At 49.4% G+C, this 27,290-nt stretch overlaps 1 protein-coding gene across 6 annotated transcripts in view; it reads left to right on the top strand.

Annotated features, from left to right (window-relative positions):
• Nucleotides 1-3,930: 3,930 nt before the first annotated feature.
• The window catches only part of TRAF3 (TNF receptor associated factor 3), a 127,808-nt gene continuing 104,448 nt past the window's right edge, over nt 3,931-27,290 (top strand). For 2 of the 6 annotated variants that reach the window (XM_047861636.1, XM_047861643.1), the window contains exon 1: nt 11,653-11,894. The gene's annotated coding sequence lies outside the window, so the exon portion shown is untranslated. Of the gene's footprint in view, nt 4,011-4,807; nt 4,935-5,746; nt 5,874-11,651; nt 11,895-19,314; nt 20,965-26,429; nt 26,539-27,290 lie in introns of those variants that run through there. The other 4 variants (XM_047861637.1, XM_047861642.1, XM_047861638.1 and 1 more) reach the window with 4 other exon arrangements.

Here is a 27,290-nt window from a genome sequence, read left to right on the forward strand (position 1 = left end):
TTAGGATGGCTGGGTGCACGTTTCTGGCAGATGAAGGCCCTTAACTGAAATGCCTCGGTTCTCTTCCATGAGCCCCCTTTGGAGGTTGGCTTGAGCTCGTTTCCATGGTCACAGGGTTCCAAGTGCCACAAGAGAGCATAAGCTCCCATGAGCCAGTGCTTTTCAAGCCTTGGCATGTATCCCTTTTGCTAATGTCCCATTGGCCAAAGCAGATCATATGGCCAAGCTCAGACTTAGGAGCAGGGAATAGACTCCTCTTGATGAAGGAGTGACAAAGTCCCATGCAAAAGGACATGGGTGCAGATAGGGGGAATTTGTGGCGTTTTGCAGCCTACCACAGAGCCCCACGTAGACCTCCTTCACAGGGATTATGTACCCATTCTCCAAATGCTGTGAGCGTGGGCTGCTAACAGCTCACAGCGGCCTTCTCCAGAGAAAGGCTCCAGCGGATGGGAGCCACACACCCCAGCTTATATTCTTTGTCTCTGCCTGGGGTGGGTGGCGCTCATGGCCCGTGGCACAAAATGGCTGGCCCCCCTTTCTTCAAGGCAGGGGCAGCTGTGGTGTGATTTGTGGTTCTGAGCCCATTGGGCACCAGTGAGAGCTAGACTTCACTTGGGCCCCCACTCCCTTGCTCAGCTCTTTCCCCTTCCCTGCCCCCAAACCTCCCTCCCTCCCCGACAGATTTTACTGGAAACCCACTCTCGAAGACTCCAGCTGACTGACCGCCCTGAGGCTGCCATGTTGTAAGAAGCCCAAACCGGCCCACGTGGAGAGATGCTCAGCCCCATGCTGTTCAAACGTGAGCACCGTCTGACTCACCTGGAGGAGAGACTAGACTGCCCATCTAGACTTTTCCCGGCTTCCTGACCCACAGAAGCCTCGAGAGATAACAAATTTGTTGAGCAGTAACTGTGACTATACACGGATCTTAGACAATGTCCATCTCCCTGTCATCGCGGGGAACACAAACCGGGAGGGGCTTCCCGTCCAGAATTGCTGGTCCTTGTTCTCACCCTGTGCACAGGTTACCTCCGTGCGTGCAAGCTCACGCATGTGCGTGTGTGTGTCTGCCCTGTTAGTCGCAACTCTCTTTCCATTCCTGGGGCCTCTCAAGATGCCTGGCCCACAGCGGTATCCATGAATGTTAGCGAAAGGTCCTATATACTGGGACCCTCATGTCTGTAGCCAGACAGATCTTCGTTGTTCTCCAGCAAGCCGTCCTGCCCCTCTAACCTCCCTTCCACTAGAGAATCCAGGAAAGAAACTTCCAGAACAGTGGGTGCCTTTGTGGTTGCCCAGGAGGAGGGTCGGTGGCCGCAGGTTAAAAGCCTTTCTTCTCCGTTGGAAACCTTGGAAGCCTGCCCATTTCCAAAGGAACCAAACTTTGCCTGGGCTTCCTCTCAGGCCACGGTCACCGTCTCTGGCCTTTTGATGCAAGCGCCCAGTCTTGGGAGTGTGGCTCTGTGAGGTGAGCTGGAGTTTTCGAGGACCAGAGAGTCGGGAGAAGTTAGGAAAGAGGTGGTTCCTGGAGGCAGAGGGCTGGGATTTAGATGTAGTTTAGAGGTGTTGGCATTGACTCCCAGCCCACAAAGGCTGCCCACTTTTCAGGCTTTGCTTCACAGCCGGGTCTGCAGGTCGAGTAGTGGGGAGAGCGAGGACTTTGTCCCCAGGAGACTGAGCATGGTGATGGGGACTGGCGGGTAAGAGTGGGGGGTGACGGAGGGATACTGGATGGCAAGGAGTGGCTTGGGTGAAATCACGGCGTTTTGGAAAGGATCCAAACTTTGATGGGTAGAGCTAAAAGTTGCCTAATTACAAAAGGTGTCAGGAGCGTGTTTAGGCTGTCTTGTTTTTCTGGGCAATGGGAGAGATTCTACCGCATTATTAGGTTCAGGTCTTTTGATGCCCCAGTGGTCGCCAGACCCTGGTCCAGGGGCAAAAACCACCGAAAAACGATTTCAGCAAGTTCGTGGCTGCCCTCCTCGCGCCCGTCCCAGGAAGGCCTGCAGCTCCAGCAGAGGGAGGGCAGGAGGAAGGAGAAATCGAGCCCACCACCACCCCTTTGGGACTTAAAAGCAGAGCAGGCTCGGAGTGGATCCCATTCCTCGACTGTCCAGCGGACATTGTGAGTGTAGGAAGGAGGGACTGTTTCAAAGATACACAGGTGGATGTTATTTTTGACTGATTCTGGGGCAAAATCAACTTTATTTATCCTTACAAACGGAATCAAGGCTCTAGACAAGCTGGGCAACTTTTCCCTGATCCTTTTCTAAACGTTCTTGTCTTTTTGGAATCAAGACACCTCCCTCCCCTCCAACAGAATGGAAGCGTGGAAGGATTGTCCCAGGCCCACCGCGTGGTCCCCCAGGCAGCCTCAGACAGGCCCCAGCCTATTCAAATTGTTTCCCCACAGAGGACAGAGTCCGAGGGAGGCCCAGGGCCAGGGGGTGGCCTGGAAGCTGCTCCGAAGAGCCTTGTTCCGGGGCCAACAGCTCAGTTTCTGCATTTGGAGTTGCAGAATGAAGTGCCCGTATGTAAAGCAAAATCCCCAAACCAAAGTTAGAGTGTCCGACTTCGGTTCCTGTACCATCTGTGGGGAAATTTTTTAGTTTGCCTCACACTCAAAAAGAAACAGCAAGGGAGGAAAGGCCATTTCCTGTGTCAGCCACCCCGGGGGCGTCCTGAGTGCTTGAATGGCCACCCGGGCAGGGCCTCACCTCCACCGGGCCATCCTGGGCCACGTCCCGGGGATGGCAGGGATGGGGTACGAGAGCCCTGCCCAGCTGACTCTCCAGGCCCCCAGAAGAGGGGAAGGGTGCCACCTGGGAGGCACAGGAACGCACCCAAGACACCTGGGCGTGGGCCACAGGGTCCGTAGAGGCCCCGGTGGATGTCCACTCCAGTCCTCGGTCCCTTTAATCATGTCCTCGAGGCTTGTTAGGCCAGTTCTGTGTCCCCTGGCTTTAGGAAGTACAATACAGCTGGTGTTTAGCAAACTCTAGTTAGGCTGATGAACCAGGGCTATTTACGTGGCCTGCTGATTACAGAGCAGTGATTAGGTACTTAGAGAAGCTCTGAGACTGTCATTTCAGGTGTCAGCCCTGTGAGATCCTCCTGTGGAATGAACTTATTTGTGTCCATGTGAAAAAATAGTAGAGGGAAATTCAAACGTGGTAGTTATGAAGAATCATCTACATTGCAAATCACTCACGGAAATTCACATTGATTAGCTAGAGGTGTAATGAGAACACGAATTTGTGAATCTGCTGTTTTTTAATGCTCACTACCTGGGACAGCGAACAGGGGTGATCTGGCAATTACAGGGCTAATTAGATCCCTTTTGGCCTCCAGACTGGAAACTGCACACCCCAGCTGCCCTCCCCGAGAACCGTTTCATGGACTCAGCTCCACAAAAGCCCAGGCACACCGGATTCCTTCCTACCAGCTCGCCCAACATTGGCCTTAGCTTACCCCGGAGGCCTTAAAATGCCCCAGGGTGTGGGAATCCTAGTTGTAGTTGACTTTATGAATCCTAGCTCCCAGGCTTCAGGTGCACAGCAAGACACAAGTCCCTTACACTGCCCCAAATGCGAGCTGGCCAGAAAGAACCAAGTCAGAGCTGGTGAGGGTGGGGAGCCCCTGGGAAGTGAAGTCTGTGGTGTTCTAGAGCAGATTCTTGATCGGCCTCGGGCAGGCAGATGCCAGACCTTGGGGTTTTTCTGTTTCCATGCAGAAGTGGACACAGTGGCGAGGTCAAGGGGTGGGCCGAGACACCCAGCCTTCAACAGCTCCCCAGATCTGCCTCAAACCACATCTTAAATAAGGGAATCGTGGTGTTATGGCAATAAGGATTCCAGATAGGTCCTTTGGACTCTCCTCCTGACACATGATGACATCATAAACCTTGTGGCCATTCTGGAGCTGCCACTGGCTCTGAGCCCAGGCCCGGACCAGAGTCGTCTGTGGGGAGCCGTTCGTGGGTGAAGTGTGACAGGGTGAAACTGGAGGTACATGAAGCGGACAGGAAAGATGTGGCTTGGGGCGGATGGTTTGCTGGTTCATTCATTCATTCATTCATTCACTTAGCCAAATATTTTTTTTTTGTAATGTTTATTCATTTTTTTTTTTAATTTTTTTTTCCAACGTTTTTATTTATTTTTGGGACAGAGAGAGACAGAGCATGAACAGGGGAGGGGTAGAGAGAGAGGGAGACACAGAATTGGAAACAGGCTCCAGGCTCTGAGCCATCAGCCCAGAGCCTGATGCGGGGCTCGAACTCCCGGACCGCGAGATCGTGACCTGGCTGAAGTCGGATGCCTAACCGACTGCGCCACCCAGGCGCCCCCATTTTTGAGAGACAGAAAGAACAGAGTGTGAGCAGAGGGGGGCAGAGAGAGAGGGAGACACAGAATCCAAAGCAGGTTCCAGGCTCTGAGCTGTCAGCACAGAGCCTGATGCGGGGCTCGAACCCATGAACTGTGAGATCGTGACCTGAGCCGAAGCTGGACACTCAGCAGACTGAGCCACCCAGGCACCTCACTTAGCCAAATATTTTAAAGGCTGCCTAGGAACTTCTGCGAGAGAGAGAGAGAGAGAGAGAGATTGAGAGAGAAGGAGCTGACCCTGCAGACCAAAGCCTTCAGACAACGAGGTGACAGTGACATGAGGGCCCAGCGTTCTCCACTCCGGACTGTTCAGGAAGAGCAGGAGGAATGCAAACTAAACCCCATCGTTATTTATTTCTTTGAATATAACAAACCTTGTTAATTCAGACTCTACTAATCTTGGATATTTCCTCCCAAAGTGGGCGGAACCTGCAGTTCCCACGGCGCCCAAGGAAGACGTGTCAGCCAAAGTGAGGAAAAGGGAGAAGTTACACTGGAGCTGTGTCTCCTTTAGCGGCTTTTCAGGCTTCTTCAGCAGGACCCACGGTGAGAAAGACATTTTACCTGAGGGCACACACACACACACACACACACACACACTCGTGGGCATCCACGCAGGACTAAAACAAAAGTTTTACAAACAATACCAACCCTTCCTAGGTATGAAGCCTCCTGCTATTTTCTATTGTATTTTATTTCATTAAAAAAAAAAAAGATGCTGGTCACACCCACTCAAGTGATTTGATGATCTATTAATGGATTGCCAGCTGCGGTTTGAAAAACACCACCTCCCAGGTGCTGGGGCCTCGACACTTCTCACAGCTGCAGTGGGGGCCGGAGCACCGATTCCGCAGAAAATGCTTTTCGGTGAATGGATAATGAAGTTTGTCTGTCAATTTAGCACAGCATGGGCAAGGTACCCCTGAAAGTTAATAAGAAAACACTAGGTAACATCCCCCCAAAATACTGGGGCAAATGTGATTTTCACCCACCGCAGTTGATCGTGAACATCTGAAATTAAAACCACCCCTCCTAGCCCAGGAGAGCTGGGCCGGGCCTTTATCTCTAGGAATGACAGCAGCATTTGAACAACAACCCTGTGTCCTTCCTCTGGGCATCGTGGCCCCTCTCAGGGGCATGTGAGCCACGTGGCCCCACGGGCACTGTCCTCCTTCGCAGCCCCCTCGGGGTAGGGCGGGCAGTCTTATTTCCGCTCCGCAAAAGGGGAAACCCAGGGCCGGGAGGCAAGGTGTCTTCCTAAGATTATACAGTCAGTCATGAGTTGAGTTCTGCTTTTTCGATTCCTGGTCTAGCATTCTCCTGCTCTAGTGAATTCCTTGCCGGTTCACCTTTCCTAGGGAACTCATCCCACAGCATTTTGGGGGCCCTTTGGCAAGACGAGCCGGGGGCCTGACCCATGGCATCCTTCCTGCTTGGGTGTGAAGCCGTGTGTCGGGCCAAGGGCCCATTTGGAGGTGGACAATGGTAAGTCCTGGAAATGCATGTTTTATTTGGGATTTGCTCCAACTGGCTATGACCCGAAGGAAGCGAAAGAGTGAGGCATACAGAGAGCTGTAGGGAGAGTTTTCGGGGCAGAGAGAAGGGCGGAGGCAAAGGCTCTGAGGAGCTAGTTGGCCTGGGTCACAGAGGCTCCCTGGAGGCCAGTGTGGGTGGAGCAGGTGAGCGACAGGAACATTCAGACGGGGGGTGGGGGGGGTGTGACAACCATGGCCCCTTGGTTCTTCCTGGGGACTAGACCACTGAGAGCAGCTGAGCGAAGGCTGCCGTGCAGGGACAGTGCTGTGGCCAGAGCTACGTGGCCTGCAGTCCACGTGCTGTGGGTTCTCACCCCATCTGACAGCAAGTTCGGGGCTGTTAGCATCTGCTAGGTTTAAATTTTTTTTACATTTTTAAAATTTATTTGTTATCAGAGAGAGGGAGCATGCACGCACTGGGGAGGGGAGAGGGAGAGGGTGAGAGGATTCCAAACAGGTTCAGTGCTGTCAGCGCAGAGCCTGACACGGGGCTCGATCTCACAAACTGTGAGGTCATGACTTGAGCCGAAATCAAGAGTCAGACGAGCCCTGCAGGCACCCCCAGCATCTGCGGATTTAGAACACCACCACCATGGCCATTAGATAAAGGGTGATGGTCATTCCCTTTGCTCAGTTTTGAAGGTAGGAGGTATGGTTTTCCAGTATTTGGTATTATATCTTTGGAGGGGAGAGTCCCAGATGTGGGGTCACTGGGTCAAGAGGGAGTCACCTCCTTTTTTAACACCCAGGAGGTTTGTGTTTCTAGTTGCCGGCCCACACCACGCTTCATCGGCTGTGACCTCATTCGTTATGTAACAAGACGGCGTCTGATTGTTGTTCAGATTTGCCTGGTTCTTGGCCTGTGTTTATTGGCTGAATGACAATGAAGTCAGATCAGGTGTAGGGTTAGTTTGGATAGAATATAAGCTGTCAATCAAACATTACAATGGCTCCCATCTTCAGGTAAAACCAAAGTTCTGTTGATGACCCTCAGGGCCCTGTGTCGCTAGCTCCCAGAGTCCTGATCTCCCACCCTTAGCTTCATCTTCTGCGACTCTCTCCTGCTCATTAGCTCCGCCCACACTGGCCTCCCGAATGCTTACTGACCTCAGGGCCTTCGCCCACGCCATTCCCTCTTCCTGGATGCTTTTCCCACGGATATCCACATGGTACCCTCCTCTTTTCCTTTAGGTCTACATGCAAGTGGTACCTTATCTGGCACCTTGCCCCCCACCTTCCTTGACCATTCACCCCAGGCCTCCCTCCTCCCCTCCTCTGTTCTAGCTTGCTCCTCAGCTCTCGTGATAGATTCGCTTGAGGTTTATTTTCTGTTTTCACCTGCTACAAGGTGAGCTCCAAAGGGCAAGCATTTAATTGGTTCTGTGCTGGAAGGGTGGCGGGTCTTGACTGAATGCACTGACGAACAAGGGGACAGTGGAATAAGTTGCTTTGATCTGGCATCACATGACATTTCAGGCTCGTCGCCACCAGCCTTGAGAGATGGGGAAGGGCACCACATTTGCCTTTATTCATAGTGAGATGTCACCTCGCAGTTTTGATGAATTACAACGATTCTTGTACTTTTCAAACATTTTGTCTCATTAATCCGAGACTTCATTTGAACCTTATCACCTCCTCCCTCCTCGTTGCTAATGAGCAGGGAGGAGCATAGACTACTTGGATGGGGTCTGCTGGGGTAGGATGGGCTGGCGGTAGGACTCCGCCAGCCACTGGCTTGTTGGCTGAGTGGAGTGTGCGGGCTGAGGCTGGAGTTGAATTCCTGGTGGGGGTGGTGGGGGGGCTTAGGGGGAGGAAAGGCGCTGTTACGAAAGAAGGTCAGTGATCACACAGAGGAGGTGAACCTTCTGAATGGGATTTGAAGGCAGGCAGCCGGATTTTCACAGCGGGGTTCGTGAGTCTGCTGTGTGGTAACTGATGCAAACCCTCTTCCCCGTCTCCCGCAAGATCTGCAGTGAAAACCACCCTCTTCTTGGTGAGATTGAATCTGTTTTTCAGAAAGTGTTAAAGGTCGAAGTGGGTGTGGGGCTCCGGTCGAGGCACCTGTGGGAGGCCGGCCTCGCCCGGTGTTCATGCTGTCCTGAAGGACTGGGGTAAATAAAGTACCAGAGATACCGTGAGTGGTGCGCACACGCGTGCAAACCCTCAAACGGGGTTTCCTAAAATGAGGACACCTTCGTCAACCTGAGTGGCCCACAGAAATGAGAGAAGATTAAAACTTGATGTGGCCGGTTCCCCAAATCTCCCCTCTTCCCTGTTCCTATTTCTTGCACAAGACCCCTGCTGGCTCTGTATACCCTAGCCATCCGGTGTCTCCCCATGCCCCATTTCCTTTGTCTTCACTTTCCACTGTCCCTGTCCAGGGAGGGGCACGGGCAGCCTGCCTCCCCGCTGGCGCCCCTCTGCTCTTAGCCAGGGTCCCCTGGACGGGACGGGGGAGTGGCGGCCTTGGCTCCCCAGCCCTGCTGCGACAGTGCACACTCACCACGGAGCTTTGCCAGGGGTGCTCTTTGCCAGGCCGCCCGCCCCCAAAGCCGCAGGCCCCTTCAGCCCTTCGTTCCGTCTAAGAGCGTGTCTGCAGACTTAAGGTTGCAAACCAACAGTGAGTTGAGAGAGTCACAACAGTATCGAAAAAGTAGAATGGGGGAGGGGGTGGGCGCCTGGACAGCTCAGCTGGCTGAGCATCGGACTCTCGGTTTTGGCTCAGGTCATGATCTCACGGTTGGTGAGTTTGAGCCCCGTGTTGGGCTCTGCGATGACAGCACAGAGTCTGCTTGGGATTCTCTCTCCCCCGCTCTCTCTCTCTCTCTCAAAAAATAAACTTAAAAAAATGGAATGGAATAGAAAATACCCGCGTACATCACATGTTTGAGGCTAAGTGTCATCATATGTGCGTGTATATTCCTGCACATACATGATACACAAGTGGGTTTGTGCTGTAAAATTCAAAAAGTTTGGAAGCTACTTGTCTGGTCAGTTAGTAGAACTGTTTTTATTTTTTTATTTTGCCGTGTGTCACAGTCCCTCCTGAGGTGATATTTAATATTTTAGTGGGAGAAGTTGCCAGCATATTGCAGCCCAAGTAAGACCCCCTCCCGGGGCCGGGGTGGGGGGCGGAGCTGATGGTCTTTGCGTGGGTGTCACTTGAGGGCCTGATCATCATATTCAGGGAAAGGCCTGTGAGACCCCATTCACAGGCCAAAAGCCCCCTACCACTATATGATGCATACTTTCCCCCTTCCTCTGGAAAACAAACAGGATTGGCTTCTGAGCCGTTGCTCTAATATCTGTGTGCACTTCTCCCAGAAACACAGCAAACAGAACATGTAATGCTACATAAATCCCTGTGAGAAATTTCTTTGTCCAGAAATGGTGTCAGCTTGTTGTTCCTCGTTGCCATAGGGAACAGAGAGGGCTGCCTTTGAAATGCAGAGGAGACCTGTGATTGGCTCTCCTTGCTGCCCATCACTGCCGCCCAGCAGCCTGAAACTGCAGAGGACAGAACACCCACCCCCAAAGCAGTTGCCCTGTTAGGGGCAAAATGATTTGTGCTGTCCCCCTCCAGTCTCTAAAGCAGGGCATCCAGAACTGCCAGAAGGTTGGAGAAGGGAAAGGACAGGCGGAAGAGGGAGAGAGGAGAGGAGCAGGTCTCACCAGAAGAGGGCTCCACCCTGGGGTGTACCCGAATCTATTCATTCTCATCGTTGCTGGATGCTGCTTTGGGAAGAGAGTAAAAGGAGTCCCAGAAAACCCCTCTGATGGATCTTTGAAACTTCCACCTTGTTGCCTATTTTAAAAGAACCAAAAGTAGCCCAGCCTAGAGAATTTTTGGCAGTCGTATTTTGGCAAAGTCTTTAAAAGAGCCCTTGCAATATAGTGTGAGGCAGAAGGTGGGAACTAGCACCTGGAGGCCAGTGTCCCAGGACGGCGGTCTGGGCGGGCCTGGGGACCCGGGAGCCGGTGGGCCAATATGCAGAGGCCCTGGAGTCTGGGGTACGGGAAGCAGCCAGGACCTGATCCTTTCGGGTGAGAGTCACTACAAGTTGCAAGAGGCAGGAAAAGGCACGCAAGGCTCTGGAGGGGAACCCACCGTGAGGGAAAGGGGAGCCCCTCTGGTGACCTGGGTTCAGCACAGAGCCCAGAGGTCTGTGCACAAGGGCTGGCTGCCGCTAGCCGGTCACCCTTGACATGGTTGCTTGGGAGAACAGCAGCCATCTCGGGTTCTCTGGTCTGAATTCAGAAAGCTGTGACCTTCTGTGGCCCAAGTGGGGGCGCCACTGGAGCCCGAGTCTGGGTAGCAGGGCTCCACTGCTGTGGCTGGAGGACAGAAACCTGTTGGGCTGCTGGAGCCAGAACCACGGCTCACTGTCCAGGGTTCCGGAACGTTCCACAGGGGAAGCTGCAGGAGGAGATGCTGGACTTCCTGCCTCTACTCACATGAGTCATTGGAGAAATACAAGAAGGAAGACTGGCTTAAGCTGGTCACACTGGTCTCAGCTCTGGTCCGGGGGACCTTCATAAGCCTCCTTGAGAAGCGAAAAATGAAAAGCCCCTTTCTGTTGCCTCCTAAACACGGGCAGAGTTGGCCTAGGGCCTCCCAGAGACAGGCCCAGCCAGGATGGGTGCAACCTCAGAGGCCTTTGGGGTAATCATCGATGACTTCGGGGGTGGCGGGGCCAAGGCCCCGGGATAAGTGGGTGGCCCCGGGTCTGGAGGCCGCATAGACGCCAGAGGCCGGAGGTCCAGGGAGGAGCGGGGTGCGCGGTGGACTCTTCTGCCCCGGGCACGCAGGCCACGAGAACTCTGGGCACTCGCGGCAAACTGGCCACCCTGTTCACAGTTGACTGAGAGGCAGCTTCCTGGGTGTGGGAGGAGCCCAGGGAGGAAGGAAAGGAAACTCCAACCAAACAAATGCGTAGACATCCCGCTCTCAAGGGAAAAAAGCAGGGGCCCAGATGGCTTGAGTCACCTTCAGCCCCACCCACCTGCGCGTGTGTCTAGAGGAGTGTGTGTGTGCGTGTGCATGGCTGTGCGGGAGCATGAGTGTCGGCTAGTATGGGAAGGAGTGTGTGGCGCGAGGGCACGGGAGGGTGCCAGTGCCCAGGTGAGTGTGCGCGTGGCCGTGAACGTGTGTGCGGCGAGCGTGTGTGCATGAGTGGGGCCGCGCTTAGGAATGCAGGTCTGTGAGCCCGTGTGGGCAAGTGTGCGGGTGAGTGTGAGACCGAGTGTGCCCCAGCGGCGGTGCAGTGCCCGCGAGGGTGGCTGCGCGGGTGAACCGGGTGACGCCATCGCTCCTGGCAGCGACACAACCTGCACCTCTGGGGCCCACACGCGGCTGCGTGGCTTCTTGACCCGGAAAGGGGAGGGGGAGACGGCGGGGGCGCGCGCGGCTGCCGGGGGGCGGGGGCCGCGCGGAGCGAGGGGGCGGGCGGCTCGGCGGCGGCCGCGGGGGGCATCGGGGGCCGCCCCGGCTCGCGCCGCGGCGCCGTTGCTAAGGCCGGCGGGCGGGCGCGGGGCGGGCGGGCCTTAGCAACGGGTCGCGGGCGCGCGCGCGCGGGGGGGGGGGAGCGGGGGCGCGCGGGCCGCGGGCGCGTGGGGCCGGCGGCGCTCGCGGGCTCCTGCGCTCCCACGCGCGCGCGGGCGGCGGGGGCGGGGCGGGCGCGCGCCGGGGCGCGCTCCGGCGGCCGGCGGGGATTTCCAGCGCGCGAGAGGAAGTGCTGCGAGAGGGTGCGTGAGGGCGCGAGGGAGCGCGGCGCGGCGCGGCCGCCGCGTGCGCGAGCCGGGGTTGCAGCCCAGCAGGGACTTTCCAGCCGGCGGCGGCGGCGGCGGCGGCGGCGGCCGCCGGCCCTTCCCCGCCCCCCGACATGGGGCTGCCCGGGGAGCAGGACGCTGCGGACCGCGGCGGAGGACGAGCCCGGCGCCCCTGAGCCGGCCGAGCGGGGCGGACCGCGGGGTAAGGGGTGGCGACGGCGGCGGGCGGGCGGGCGGGCGGGAGGCTCCATCCCCGGCGGCCCCTTCCCGCGTCCTCGGCGGGCGGCGGCGGCGGCGGGCCCGGGGCCGGAGCGGGGCCGGGGCGAAGCAGGCCCGGCGCCCGGCGGCGAGTGCCCGGTGCGGCGCCGCCTCGCCCCCGCCCCCGCCCGGGCCCGCCCGCCCCCCGAGCGCCTCAACTTCGGAAAACTTTGTCCTCGAGGCCGGGCCCGGGGCCCGCGGGCCGGGGTGCCCGCAGCTTTTCAGGAAACGGGGTGCCGAGGCCTCCCGGGGACGCGAGCCCCGCGGGGTGGGGACAGCCGGCATCCCCCGCGAGGCCGTGTGTTCTGGCGGCGGGGGCGGGGGGGGCGCGCCGGCTGGGGGTCTGCATCCACCGAGGGGTCCCCCCCCGTCCCCCCGGGCTGCCGGCCGGGGGTGGGGGGGCTTCTGAAGCCCTTATTTAAAAGTTTATACTGAGTCATTCCTCTGCAGATGAACCTCTGACTGATTCATAATCGGGGAGCTGCAGTGGCCTCGAAGGCAGGCGGTACTGGGATCCAGTTCGGGGCAAAATGCACACATTCCACCTTTGATTCATAGTAAAGGTCAGACCGGGCTCCCAGAGGTGCAAAAAATGAAAAGGATGCCTGCCACGGTATTTAAAATTTCATCTCGAGGCGCCAGGCTGTCGCTCACGTACGCTTTGCCACGTTTTCACGCCGTCACCCCATTTGGGGACATCTATTTAATATCGAGACCTGTAGAGAGAATTCTGTGTGGAATGTTCTTTACCCTTAATTTGCAAACCTGTAAACAAAAGGGAAATGGATGAACTGTCGTGGACGTGCTTTGAAATTTAACAACCCTTCAGCTAATGCTCCGTTGAAGAAAACAGTTTTATTTCACGTTTTTCCTATGAAGCTCTGAATCAGATTTCAGAAGGAGATGGGGGTGTGTGAGTGAGTGTGAGCGTGTGTGTGTGTGTGTGTGTGTGTGTGTGTGTTCATTTATTTTTGTGGAGTCATAAAGGCTGTGTTGAGCGTTACCTTACCGCTTCTTAATTTACATTCACAGCATACAACAGAGGAGGAGCCATAATTTTTTTTTTTTCCCCTGGCATTTGTCGTGAATGCACACTGGTGAAGCGTTTGGAAACGTTTTCTGTAACCTTCTATATGGCTCTAAAATTCTTATTGAAAGCAATGACCAGGCGGACCGTCGGTCGGTGCTAAAATCTGCGCGTGTCTTTCACATCTTTGAAAATGGCCTGTTAAAAAGACTGCATCATGTGTAGGATGTCTGGCAAAATAGTGCACAGCCAGTCGTGTTTCAAGCGCCAGGGGATATTTGCTTTTTTTTTTACTCTGTTGTGACTATATTATTTAGAATCAGTCTATAGACGAAGAATTCTTTGGCCAAGCAAGATAAGCCATGTTAGTAGGAAAATCAGAAAATAGCAGACAAGATTGGAAATCCCTGTGAGTAGGGGCTCATGACAAACCCTGACAGACCTGGGACTCTAGCATCACTGGTTCAAATCGGCCCTTATCACGCATGAGGTTTAAGACGTTAAGGTGTCTCACCCAGACGCCATCTGTTCCAGCTGTCACAATGCAGAAGCCAGGAAAGCAGAGAGAACTGGCAGGGAGAATTCCAGCTTTTTTTTTTTTTTTTTTTTTTTTTTTAAAGACATTCATGTGAATTTTTCTGTGAGGGGAAAGACGACCAGTTATTTTGCTTGGATTCTATCCATGCATTTTGGATTTAATAAGATGGCCTCACTCAGTGAGAAGGGTGTAAAGACATTCCTCTGGAAACAGGCAATAGCACGGTCAGTCGCTTCTGTTAATACCGTCAAAATATTCTTACTCTTGTTCGTGCCTTGAAGAAAGTCCTTCGTTCCACTGAAACATCTGGGCTGCTGCTTGCTGTTTTCCTCTGTGTTTGGGATTTTGATTCTGTAAACACCCTGGCTAAAATCCCTTTATTTTTTCACTATGCAAACCTGAGAGAGGCCTTTCTGGGGTACTGTCAGGATAGCTGTGCTAATGAACGGAGGAGGAGAATGATTTATCACTCTCTTAAAGTCCTTCTCTATGATGTTAAAGCTGCACTTTCAGAAAGATAAAACAGTCACGGTGGTGTTGCAAGTCTAAGCTGGCTCAAGCAAACAAAGGAAATTGCGTTAAATTTGCCCATCTCTATTTTCTCATCTCCATATAGCAGGACTCTCCAAACAGCAAGTGATCTTAACTATCAAGTATTATGCAATAGCTGAGTTTCCTTGCACTGGTCAATTTAAGAACTCTTAACTTGGTAGAGGAGACGTCTTGTGACCAAGGCCTCCTGTGTTGATTCCATAGAATCTGGACCCCTCGTGTGCTTCTTCACGAGTGTTCATAGAGGAAGAAACACTATTTGGGGGGAATGGAGGGAGAATCATCATGTTGACTTCACCTGCAGAGACAAACTGGGGAGAGAGCTACAGAGTGGGAAGGAAGGAAGTGAAGTGAGGCCAGTGGACCTGGAAGGTGACCAGAGAGAGGCAGTTGAGGCCTAACCGTGGAGGTGATGCTTAGGCTTATTCTGAGTGGGAGGAGTGCAACCACAGGGAGAGGCCAGATGCCCCGGGGCAGGAGGGCAGTAGAGAGGTGAATGGGGGTGGGTGCCGCTTGCATCACAGCAGGAGGCTTTGGGTCCAAAGGAGCTAAAAGAAATAGAAGAAAGTGTAGTCTTAAACATAAAGGAAAAATGTCAGGGGCGCCTGGGTGGCTCAGTCGGTTAAGTGTCCGACTTCAGCTCAGGTCATGATCTCGCGGTTCACGAGTTTAAGCCCGGTGTCGAGCTCTGTGCTGACAGCTCAGAGCCTGGATCCTGCCTGGGATTCTGTGTCTCCCTCTCTCTTGGCCCCATCCACTGCTTATACTCTCTCTCTCCCTCTGTCTCAAATAAATAAGCATTAAAAAAAAAAAGAAAGAAAGGAAAAATGTCAGAAAACTACGTGTGCTTGTGTGATACCCATCATTCATTATTAACTAAAAAATACAAAACGTCTTTCTCATTTTAAGGAGCTTTTTTTAAATTGTTTTTTTGCACAACAGTATTGTAGATGATGGGGGGGGGGAGCTAACCAACCTAGGAAGGAGGAGGTGAGGTGTTTTTTGTTTTTTTTTTTATCATTAAGCAGTAAAAATTTTTTTGGATGGGATTTTTTTTTTCCTCCCTGTGCAGACACCTTGGGCTGAGGCTGGCGGGTAGTGAGATATTGAAAACGTAGGTGACTGTTGGTTTCTCACAACTCTAAAAATGAGGTGGGAATCTCTTGCTGAATTCTGTATTCCTCGAGATAAGTGGATCATTAACCGGGAGTTGGGAATCTTTTTCTCATCTAACCTAATGTTCAGTTAATGTGCCTTGAGCTCCCGTAATGTTCTTGTTACAGAGCTAGGATGGGTGAGATTCGGCACCCGCCTTGAAGAGCCCGGGCTGCAGAAGTCCGCCCCTGTGCACAGGGAAGGGAGATGCCAGAAACCAAGGGTATGGGACCACCACAGCACCTGGACTGAAGCTTGTGGCGGAAGGGCGTGGAAAGGTGGAATTTTACCACCCTGCCCTCAGGGAGCAGGCGCTCGGCTGGAGAGCGAAGACCCACCTAAGTAGTCATAAAACCAAGTAGTCATAAAATGAGTTAGTGAATTGTGTGGAAGACTGAGAGTATGGTGGGAATCCGGGAAAGGGGAAGCTCTTGGCCGGCTGGGGGTAGGTGGGGGGGGGGTGGGGGGTAGTCCGGGAAGGCTTCTGGGAGGTGGGTGTTGAGTCCCAGCATGAGCGAGGTCTCTGGGCCTCTGGCAGGGCCCTGAGGATGGCAGGAAGGGGGTTTCTCCATACTCCGCTGTGTTTCGGTGAGAGGAGATCTGACAGTTTGCCGTCCTCCAGTAGATACAGTGCCGGCGGTGCCGCTGGTCTGCGGGGTTCCAATTGTAGTGTTTCCAGTGTTGTCCTCCCGCTCTTACCAGGCCCTTTGTGACCCCGGGGAACCGGCGTTCTACACTGCGAAGGGCCTGGTCTGCACTGGGGAACGGAGCGGTGAGTGGCAGCACGTTGCCGTCTCTACTGTTTCTCCCTGTAGGTAGAAAGGCTCAAGAAGTGGTGGTGAGGGGAGGGGTGGAAATGTTATAAAAAGCACCTCCCTCAGGACCCCCTCCCCCAACCTACTGCTCTGTCATCTGTGCTGAAATGACCTAAATCTTTTTAATTCTCAAGAAATAAAAAGTTGGGTCCTATAATTTCATTTCATGATTTGCATTTTTCTTTTTTTTTTTTTTTTAATTTTTTTTTTTCAACGTTTATTTATTTTTGGGACAGAGAGAGACAGAGCATGAACGGGGTAGGGGCAGAGAGAGAGGGAGACACAGAATCAGAAACAGGCTCCAGGCTCCGAGCCATCAGCCCAGAGCCCGACGCGGGGCTCGAACTCACGGACCGCGAGATCGTGACCTGGCTGAAGTCGGACGCTTAACCGACTGCGCCACCCAGGCGCCCCATGATTTGCATTTTTCTAGGGCTTGCTCCATGCAGGTTTTAACTCTGTGCGTGTATATATATATTTTTTTCTAATGTTTTTAATTTATTTTTTAATTTATTAAATTTATTATAAGTTTAATTAATTTATTAATTTTTTTGGTGGGGGAGGGGCAGAGAGAGGGACAGAGGATCTGAAGCGGACTCTGTGCTGACAGCAGCGAGCCCCCAATGTGGGGCTTGAACTCATGAACCATGAGATCATGACCTGAACCAAAGTTGGACACTCACCTGACTGAGCCACCCAGGTGCCCTTATACATGTGTATTTTTTAAAGGTGTTTTTTTTTATGCTTATTTATTTTGAGGGAGAGAGAGAAAGCGAGTGGGAAGGGGCAGAGGGGGTGGGGGAGAGAACCCCAGCAGGCTCCGTGCTGTCAATGCAGAGCCCAGTGCGGGGTTTGATCTCCTATGCTGTGAGATCACGACCCAAGCCGAAATCGGGAGTCCGATGCTCAACCGACTGAGCCACCCAGGCACCCCGTATATATTTTTTAATGCAGGTTATTGGGTAACTTTTTATGAGGCCATTCTACCAAGAAAGATATCAGGCATGCTGTTCTGATATTCTGATTTTCTTTCCAATTTAAACACTGATTCTATGGCAAAACCCAAAAGCACGTTTATTGGAAACTTGGTTTCTTTGAGTGGAGAGAGAAGATAAATCAATTAACCAAGTGGGATAATAAAGTTTTCAGGACACTAGTAGTACCAGAGTGGTAAAACCTGAGTCTCCAGGAGTCATGAGAATTGTAGTGAAGGTTTCCAGAGGCCAGCTTTGTACTCTGGAAGGTTAATGCCCAGTAGGAGGCCTGCATACACTGTAGGTAATGAGGTTCCCATTAGACCTCTCCTGTCAGTGTTCATGTCCAGAACTGCAAGTTTGGGAGAGAGGAGAGCCACACCAGAGGCCCGCACAATTCCACGTGGTTTCGCTGATAGACTTGCAGTCCGGTGTGCCTCGTAGCTGCCTCCCTTGGCTGTGCCCCTGCGCCCACCCCCGTCTTCTCCCCGTTTTACGGCATTAAGAGGCTTGTATGACGGGAGACTTCCTTGGACCCGGTGCCTTTCTTGGGTGCTTTTAATGACTTAGAAAGGAAGAACAGGGCAACTAGTTCTTGTCCTTCCCTGCCCAGTAATGCCCCGAAGTCACAACTTTATTCTAGAAATTAAATTCTATGCTTTTTGGATTAACATAGCCTGATGTTTGAGATGTTATTATAGGGTAAATTAAGTGTTCTGGTTTCAGATGGCTTTTCTGTGTGGGAAAGGGCATGGCATGGCTTTAGTGTAGTATGTTGCAAGTCTCTAAGGCCCAGTAAGTTTTATTTAAAAATTCTAAAAAAGATTTATTATTTATTTTTGCTTTTTTTTTATTTTTTAAAGTTTATTTTACTTATTTTGAGAGAGAGAGAGAGAGAGCGAGAGACAGACAGACAGCATGGACAGGGGAGGAGCAGAGAGAGAGGGAGAGAGAATCCCAAGCAGGCTCCACACCCAGCGCAGAGCCTGATGTGGGGCTCGAACCCATGATCCTGAGCCAAAACCAAGAGTTGGACGCTTAACTGACTGAGCCACCCAGGCGCCCCTATTTTTTATTTCTTTTTTTTTTTTTAATTTTTTTTCAACGTTTTTTATTTATTTTTGGGACAGAGAGAGACAGAGCATGAACGGGGGAGGGGCAGAGAGAGAGAGAGACACAGAATCGGAAACAGGCTCCAGGCTCCGAGCCATCAGCCCAGAGCCTGACGCGGGGCTCGAACTCCCAGACCGCGAGATCGTGACCTGGCTGAAGTCGGACGCTTAACCGACTGCGCCACCCAGGCGCCCCTAATTCTTAAGTAATTTCTACACCTAGCGTGGGGCTTGAACTCACAATCCTGAGATCTAGAGTCACATGCTTTACAACTGAGCCAGCAAGGCGCCCCTTTATCTTAAGTTTTAATACAAATTTCACATTGTACTCAGTAATATGTCTGATTTTTTTTTGAAATATAAACACACTTTGTCTCCCAAATTTTTGAGTACAGTTAATTCTCCAGAAGATGCATTTTGTTTGTCCTTGGCTTCCCTAGGACCCCTGAGGGCTCCCTTGGCATTCTACCATGTGTCCCTGGAGCTGTCCATTCCCCAGCTTGAGGAGGGTGCAGATGATGGAAGGCACCAGCTTTAAATATCTGAATGCCAGTCCTGCTCTCTCTATTTGGTCAGGCTATTGGTTCTGTCTGAATTGCTTTCCCCATCTGCAAAATGAGGCAGAAAGCACCATGCACATCACGTGCTTGTTAGGAGTGAAATGGACAATAAAGCATTCTACGATGTTAACATAGAGAATCAAGATGTAGTAGAGTAAGAATGTTCAAGTCTTAGAATGTAGACATAATATGCCCTTGCCTGTGGTAGGGACCACGGAGACTTTCTAGTTGAATTCCCTCTTTTTTTATATGAGAGGCTCGGAATGTTTGGCTGAATAACCGTTCCAAGTTGGATAATGGCAAAGCATGGAGTATTCACCCAGAGTACAGTTTTTTTCCTTACATGTTGTACTTTTCAAGATTTTCCCCCAGGGAAGCTGCTTGGTCTCTATTCTGACTTGGGATAATTGAGACTTATTTGATCAGCACACATTTTTGAGAGCCTACTCAGGAGCTGTGCTAGCTGTCAAAGCTGAGTAGTCAAGTAAACTGCTGTCTGATCACCATCCTCGAGGAGCTTATGGAAGATGGTGAGCCGGAAGAGCCATTGGGTAGGCCCTGTGCGGGTAGAACGGAGGTGCTGAGAGAGTGGGGGCGGGGGGATGCCGTGTCACTTGGACTGCGGGGTTAGGAGGTGTTTCCCAGGGAGGACGACCATCAGCAAGCTCGCAGAAGAGAAAGGGAGGCAGTGGCTGGCAGAGTTGCGTGTCAGAGTCTGAAGGCGCTCCCTGTGGCTGTGTCGGGGAGAGTGATCGGGAACAGGGCACTGGCTGCCTTTGGGTGCCACCTCCGTGCCAGCCCAACTTGGAGTAAGAGTTATTCCCATTTTACAGATGAGAACAGTGAAAAGCGATAGGCCTGTTGGACTCCAGAGGTCCTGTCTTCATTACTGTGCCGCGTGGTCAGTTTAAGCTGAGTTACAGTCCTGTTTTGGATTTTGTTCACATTCTAGACTTTTTAGTTTTGCTTTCAGATTCTAACGTTTTAGTTTTGCTGGTAAATAGTACTTTTTAAATAACTTATGTATTTTTCCAGCATGTTTTTCCTGTAGCCTTTCCTTCTAACATCTGTTTTGCCTTCATTGACTCATTTTTCTAGCTGGTATTCCCTCCATTTCTTCTTTCTGTTTTGAGTTATTTTCTTATAGCAGCAACATTACATTCAGTATCCTTTAACAAATTCAGTTAAGATGTTCTTTACCCCTGCGGTTCAGATGTTGCTTACATCTTGCTGAGTAGCAGTCCCAAACCTGATTTACTAATGTGTTTTCTTTCCCCTTTCCCTCTCTTAATTTACATTTAAACGGGTAGTCAAGTAATAATGATAGTGTTTAGTCATTATGTTTTTATAAGGTTTTACAAGCATTAGCTTGTTAGTGGTGAACAAGTCCCCGGTGCCTGGTCACTCTGTAGAGAGCATAACGCTTGCAGTCCAGCATAGTCAAATTTCTACCCATTCATCTGGAATTTAATTATGACTATGGATTACTTACGGGAATATAAGTTAAAGGCAAAGAAGCCTTCTCCACAATTAGCGAGGAAATGATGTTGTTGACTCTTTTGGAGAAGATTTTAAGTGGCTCTTCTGCTAGAGCCACTGTAAAGTTTTGAACACGGAACTGGGAAGGGTCAGTGATGGCTGGGTTGAGAGGGGGAGGCTTGTTTCATGGACATCTATCTGCACCTGCTCCAGGAAGGGTTGTGAATACTGGCACACATCTAGGCCCCAAGGCCACAAGGTCAGGTTCCTGGAGTGATACAGGGTAGATTCCTTAGTTCTTAACATGAGTTAGACTTCTTGGGTGCATGCCATGGTATTGGATAGCAAGGGCCTCATGTTCCTGGAGCCTGTTGTGCCTTCTTCAGGTTGAGGAATGTTCTGGTACATCTTGGATGTGTCTCTAGTGTTGAGATGACAAGCTTCTCAAGGACAGGGTCACTTCATCACATTTTCGGTGTGGCCTAAGATGCGCTCAGTAACAATGAGACATTTATGTATGGGAGGAGTATGGGTCTGAAATCAGGCCTGATTTGAATTCTGGTCCTTCGTTTAGCTTACTTATCCTTTGTGAACCTTAATTTTTCTCAGCCATGGAAAGGTAATTGTGAGGAATAGAAGTGAGAATGTGAGTGAATGTGAGAACCCAGCATATCGTAAGTGCTAATTCCTTTCCCTCTTTCCTTTCCTGAGTGATTTCCTAAAGGGAAAACCTGCCTTGTTAGCAAGGGGAATGACAGGCTGTCTTGGGAGTGTGGCTTGGCCCTGGGAGACTACCCTGCAGGTAAGTGTAGAAGCAGCGTGTTACTGGACCATAAAGAAATTACTCATAATAAAGAGTAAAATGATTTGTAGAAAAGGACTTTTTTGCCTGTGATGATTTTTGATAAATTAAAATTTATGTTTTAATTTCAGTAGATTATTTTTTCTGTTATTTAGCAGAATAATTTTCTTCAGTTCGTTCTCATCTCTGTTCAAATGTCACTTCTTTCAGGAGGTCTTCCCTGAACACCCTAATGAAAATAGGCCACACTCACTCTCTAATCTCTTACCTTGCTTTTTAAATTTGTAACAGAAAAGTTTTGTTCATCATCTTAACCCGTGTACTAGGAGAGTGCCTGGAGTGTGGTAGGTACTCAGGTGTTTGTATGGATGAATCAGTATACTGTAGCCTAACCGCATTTTCTTTTATTGAGGCAAAATTCACATTAACATACAATTAACCGTTTTAGAATGTACATTTCAGTGGTATTTAGCATATTCACAATGCTGTGCAACCACCAGCTCTCTCTAATTTCAAACCTTTTTCATCATCCCATAGAAAAACCTTATGCATTAAGTGATCATTCCTTATTCTGTCTTCCTCCCAACCCCTGGTAACCTCTCATCTGCTTCCTGTCTCTATGGATTTGCCTGTTCTAGCCATTTCATATAAAAGGAGTCATACAACAGGTGACCTTTAATGTCTAGCTTCTTTCACTTGGTTTTTGAGGTATATCTAAATTATAGCATGTATAAGTGTTTTGTTCCTTTTTATGGCTGAATAATATTCCATTCTGTGTATATATCACAAGTTATTTATCCATTCATCCACCGATGGACATTTGGATTGTTTTCCTCTTTTGGCTATGATGAATAATTTGTGTAAGTTTCTGTGTAGACATGTGTTTTCATTTCTCTTGGGTGAAATACCTAGGAATGGAATTGCTAGGTCATATGGTAATAATTCTGTGTTTAACTTATTCCCACCACAGACGTCCTAGGGTTCCAATTTCTGTACATCATTGCAACATTTATCTATCTAAGCTAGTCTAGTGGATATAAAGTAGTATCTTTAGTGTAGTTTTGTATTTCCTTAATGGCCAGTGATACTGAACATCTTTTAATTTATATCTTTTTTGGAGTGATGTGCACTTAAGCCCTTTGCTCATGTTTTAATTGGGTTGTTTATCTTTTTGTTGTTGAATTGTAAGGGTTATATATATGTGTGTATATATATATATATATATATATACACACACACACACACGTGTATGTGTGTGTGTGTGTATATATACACATACACACATACGTACATATGTATACATGTGTATGCATATATATATATGTACACATACACGCACATACATACATACTTAATCTGTTTCATTTTTGAGAGAGAGAGAGAGTGTGTGTGTATGTGTGTGTGAGTGAGTGAGTGAGTGAGTGAGTGGGGGAGGGGCGGGGTGAGAGAGAATCCCAGGCAGGTGCTGCAACGTTAGCACAGAGCTGGACATGGGGCTTGATCTCACAGATCACAAGATCATGACCTGAGTGGAGATCAAGAGCCGGATGCTCAACCGACTGAGCCGCACGGGTGCCCCAGGAGTTCTTTATGTATTTTGAATATTAAACCCTTAGTAAATATGTGGTTGACAAATATTTCCTCCCGTTCTATAGGTCTTTTTTTCAGATTCTTAATAAGGTCCTTTGGTGCACAAAAATTCTTACTTTTGTTAATTCCAGTTGATCCATTTCTTTTCTTTCTGTTGCTTGTGCTTTTGGTATCAAATATGAGAATCCATGGACAAATCTGAGGTCATGAGGATTTACCCCTATGTTACATAGTTTTGACTCTTACATTTAGGTCTTTAATCCATCCATTTTGAGTTAATATTTGTATATGAAGTGAAGTGGGAGTCCCACTTCATTCTTTTGTATGTGGTTATACACTTGTCTCAGCACCATTTGTTGAAGAGACTGTTCTTTCCTCACTAGGTGGTCTTGGTACCTTTGTTGGAAATCAGCTGGCCATAGATGTTTGAATCTATTTTTCAACTCTCAGTTCTGTTTTATCAGTCTGTATGTCTTTCCTTTTGCCAGTGGCACACTGTTCTGATTACTGTAGCTTTGTAGAAAGTTTTGAAGTAGTAAGAGAAGTATGAGTCTTTCAATTTTATTTTTCTTTTTCATTATTGCTTTAGCTACTTGAGACCCCTTGCAGCTTCATGTTAATTTGAGAATCAGTTTTTCTCTCGCTGCAAAAAGAGGTCGTTGGAATTTTGATAGGGATTGCATTGAATCTGTTTTGGGGAGTTGCCGTTGTAACACTGCTAAGTGTTCAAATCCGTGACTGTGGGTGTCTTTCTACTTATTTACATCTTTAATTTCTTTTAGCAAGATTTTGTAGTGTCAATGTATAAATCTACCTCCTTGGTTAAATTTATTCCCAGGTATTTTGTTCTTTTGGATGTTATTGTACACAGAATTGTTTCCTTAATTTTAAGATTTTTCATGGCTAGTGTATAAAAACACAATTGATTTTCGTGTGGTGACCATATACCCAGACTTTGCTGAATTTGGTTATTATTTTTCTAGTAGTTTTGGGGATTTTTTTGAAGTGTTTTTAGTGTTTGTTTATTGTGAGAGAGAGAGAATGAGCAAGCAGGGGAGGGACAGAGAGAGAGAGAGAGACAGACAGACAGACAGACAGACAGAGACAGTGAATCCCAAGCAGGCTGTGTGCTGTCAGTGCAGAGCCCGATGCGGGGCTGGAACCCAAGAACTGTGAGATCATGACCTGAGCCGAAACCAGGAGTCGGACACTTAACCAAGCCACTCAGGTGCCCCAGGGGGGTTTTCTATGTATATAGATTTTCTATATATAGAATCATGTCATGTACAAATATCGTTTATCTTTTTCTTTCCTTTTATCCTTTTATTTCCTTTTTCTTGCCTAATTGCTCTGGCTAGCACTTTTACTAGAGTGTTGAACAGCAGTAGTGAAAGCAGACATCCTTATCTTGTTCCTGGTATCAGGGGAAAGTTTACATACAATCTTTCACCATCGATTATGAAGTTAGGTGTGGGTTTTATTTCGTTTTTGTTTTTGTTTTAAAGAAATGCCCTTTTCATTTTAAGGACATTCTCTTCAATTCATAGTTGGCTGAGCATTTCATCATGAAAGGATGCTGAATTTTGTCAGATGCTTTCTGTGTTTCTATTGGTAGGATCATGTGGGTTTTTTCCCTCTTTATTCTGAGTGTGGTGTTTTACATTAATAGATTTCTGCATGTTGAACTACCTTTGCTTTCCTGGGATAAATCTCACTTTGTCCCGGTGTATAATCATCTTAATGTCTTATTATATGTGATTTGCTCCTATTTTGTTGAGGTTTTTACATCTATATTCATTAGGGATGTGGGTTTTTAGTTTTTTTGTGGTATCTTTGTCTGGCTTTTGTATCAGGTTACCAACTGCATTTTGACTGGACATCAGGCTTCTTCAGAATTTTGAAACCTGTCCTCTCTTCCATGTATAGAAAAATTTAGGAGAGTTTTCAGGCAGACAGGATGACGATCATGCCACATACCTCCACAATACAAGGCTGCCCGTCATAGCTGATAGCTGGGAAAATCCTGGCTGATACTACCACCATAACTCTGGGTCTACCAGTGGAGAATGAAGGAGGGGACACTATTCCTGATGCCAGGACAAGAGAGAGATGTGCCTGTCGCTTTGTGAAAAAGCCATAGATTGTTCCAGATAATGATAGTTGAATAACAAACTGCCCTAAGTATTAGTGACCTAAACCAGCAGTAATCTGTTATTAGATCTTATGGTTCTGTGGGTTGATCAGGCAGGGTTCAGCTGGGTGATTCTTCTGCTCTGTGTGACATTAGCCAAGGTCACTCACTGGTGTTTATCTGGCGTCTGGTGTGGAGGTCCAGCATGGCTATGCTCCCATGACTGGATGGTTGGAAGGCCTAGCTTTTAGTGGTTCTTCCTTTCCATGTACTGTCAGGGCCTCTGCAGATGGCCTCTCTGCTAGGGTGGTCGGATTTCTTACATGACAGGCTAGGATTCCTACAATGAGTTTTTTAGGAGAGGAAGCAGAGGCTGACAGATTAGTGTTCGTGTTATTCCTACTATGTTCTATTGATCAAAGAACCTGCGAGGTACTCCCAGGTTTAGGGAGAGGAGACACATTCTTGTTGAAAGGAATGTCTGTTTGTGGCCATCTTTAACCCACTGCACATGTTGTGGTTTGATTCCAGTGCTATCAACAGTGTATGTTGTGTATGCTTCATAAGACAGGCTTTTGTGGGCTAAAATGGAAACCCCGACTGCTGTGTTACCTGTTTTCTGTGAGAAAATGCATTCTGTCTTCTGAACCAAGAATTCATGAATAAAATTTTGAAATATACCCATTCATAAAATGGTAATTCATGAAATGTAGTAAAATATATGTTTGGAGCACCTGGGTGGCTCAGTTGGTTAAGTGTCCAACTCGTGACTTCAGCTCAGGTCATGATCTCATGGTTCGTGGGTTTGAGCCCCACGTTGGGCTCTAAGCTGATAGCGTGGAGCCTGCTTGGAATTCTCTCTCTCCCTCTTTCTCTTTGTCCCTCCCACACTCACACTCACCCTCTCTCAAATAAATTAAAAAATAACCACACACACAAACATTTAAAAAGTATGTTTTATTTACTTAATCAGCAGGAATCCTTGATCATCTGTCAGTTTTTCAAGTACAACTTTGGGTCTATATATTTTCCCTTCCTATTCATTCGTCTTAAAAATTACTTGAAAATTCACTTTCATTTTGAAGAGTATTATGGAGTTTAAGCTTATATCTCTCTCGGTTCTTTTTTTTTTAATTTTTTAATGTTTATTTAGTTTTGAGAGACAGAGAGAGATAGAGCATAAGTGGGGGAGGGGCAGAGAGAGAGGGAGAGACAGAATCTGAAACAGCTCCAGGCTCTGAGCTGTCAGCACAGAGCCTGACACGGGGCTCGAACTCACGAACCGCGAGATCATGACCTGAGCCAAAATCAGATGCTCAACTGACTGAGCCACCCAGGTGCCCCATATCTCTCTCTGTTCTTAAAAAAAGCTTCATTGAGAAAATATTAGTAAGCCTACATATCCTAAATTTCCCGTTGTTCACCCTAGATCATTCTAGTAAAACCCCTAGAGACTTATTAGAATTAAGTTACGGCTGTTTATGTAGAAAAGTGTGGGATAATTTGACAGCATGTGAGGAGGTGTGTATGCGTTAGTTGTAACATGGAAATCTCATTTTCTGTAAACTGTGCTTTCTCAGCCTTTCTCAGCTGATTGTTGCAACACTATTTGAGCAAGCAAATGTGATGAGGTCATAGAAGAGTGAGAGTGAATTTAAATAATGAAACAAGAAATCTGCCTCTGTATGGGGGCTGATGAGGGTGGAGAGGGAGGAGCTGTGCGAGTCGTGTCGCGTTCCCCCACGCGCCCTCTGCCTGCACCCGCACCCGCACCCGAGCTCCCAGAGCCCCCAGAGCCCCGCCTGCTACAGGGTTGTGATTCCAGTACCCCTGGCCAGGAGGCCGGCTTCCAGGTGAGCTTCCCAAGCTTACTGCGCCTTTGTTCCTCAACACACCCGTCACTGCTGGGCATCTTACCTCCTGTCCAAAGTAGGCATGAATGAAGAGAGCGTCTTTATGGGTGATACACAGGAGTGACAGGTGCGTGAAATTTCAGGGAGTCCTGGGAGTTCCTGAGTCCCCTTCTGTCATGCCTGAGGTCAAGAGCCTGTGGTCTAGATGGTCTGAGCACTTTTACAGCGGTCAGATTTTTTTTTAATTTATTTTTAAAAAATTTATATCCAAATTAATTAGCATATAGTACAACAATGATTTCAGGAGTAGATTCCTTCCTGCCCCTTACCCATTCAGCCCATGCCCCCTCCCACAACCCCTCCAGTAACCCTCTGTTTGCTCTCCATATTTAAGAGTCTCTTATGTTTTGTCTCCCTCCCTACAGCAGTCAAGTTTTTTTTTTTTAATTTTTTTTTTTCAACGTTTATTTATTTTTGGGACAGAGAGAGACAGAGCATGAACAGGGGAGCGGCAGAGAGAGAGGGAGACACAGAATCGGAAACAGGCTCCAGGCTCTGAGCCATCAGCCCAGAGCCTGATGCGGGGCTCGAACTCACGGACCGCGAGATCGTGACCTGGCTGAAGTCGGACGCTTAACCGACTACGCCACCCAGGCGCCCCAAGTCAAGTTTTATACACACACACACACGCACACGTGTGTGCCACGCACACGCGGGCACGCCCATTCCTCATTCTGTTCTTTTTATGAACT

The sequence above is a fragment of the Prionailurus viverrinus genome, chromosome B3, assembly GCF_022837055.1.
Source record: "Prionailurus viverrinus isolate Anna chromosome B3, UM_Priviv_1.0, whole genome shotgun sequence".
NCBI classification, from domain to species: domain Eukaryota; kingdom Metazoa; phylum Chordata; class Mammalia; order Carnivora; family Felidae; genus Prionailurus; species Prionailurus viverrinus.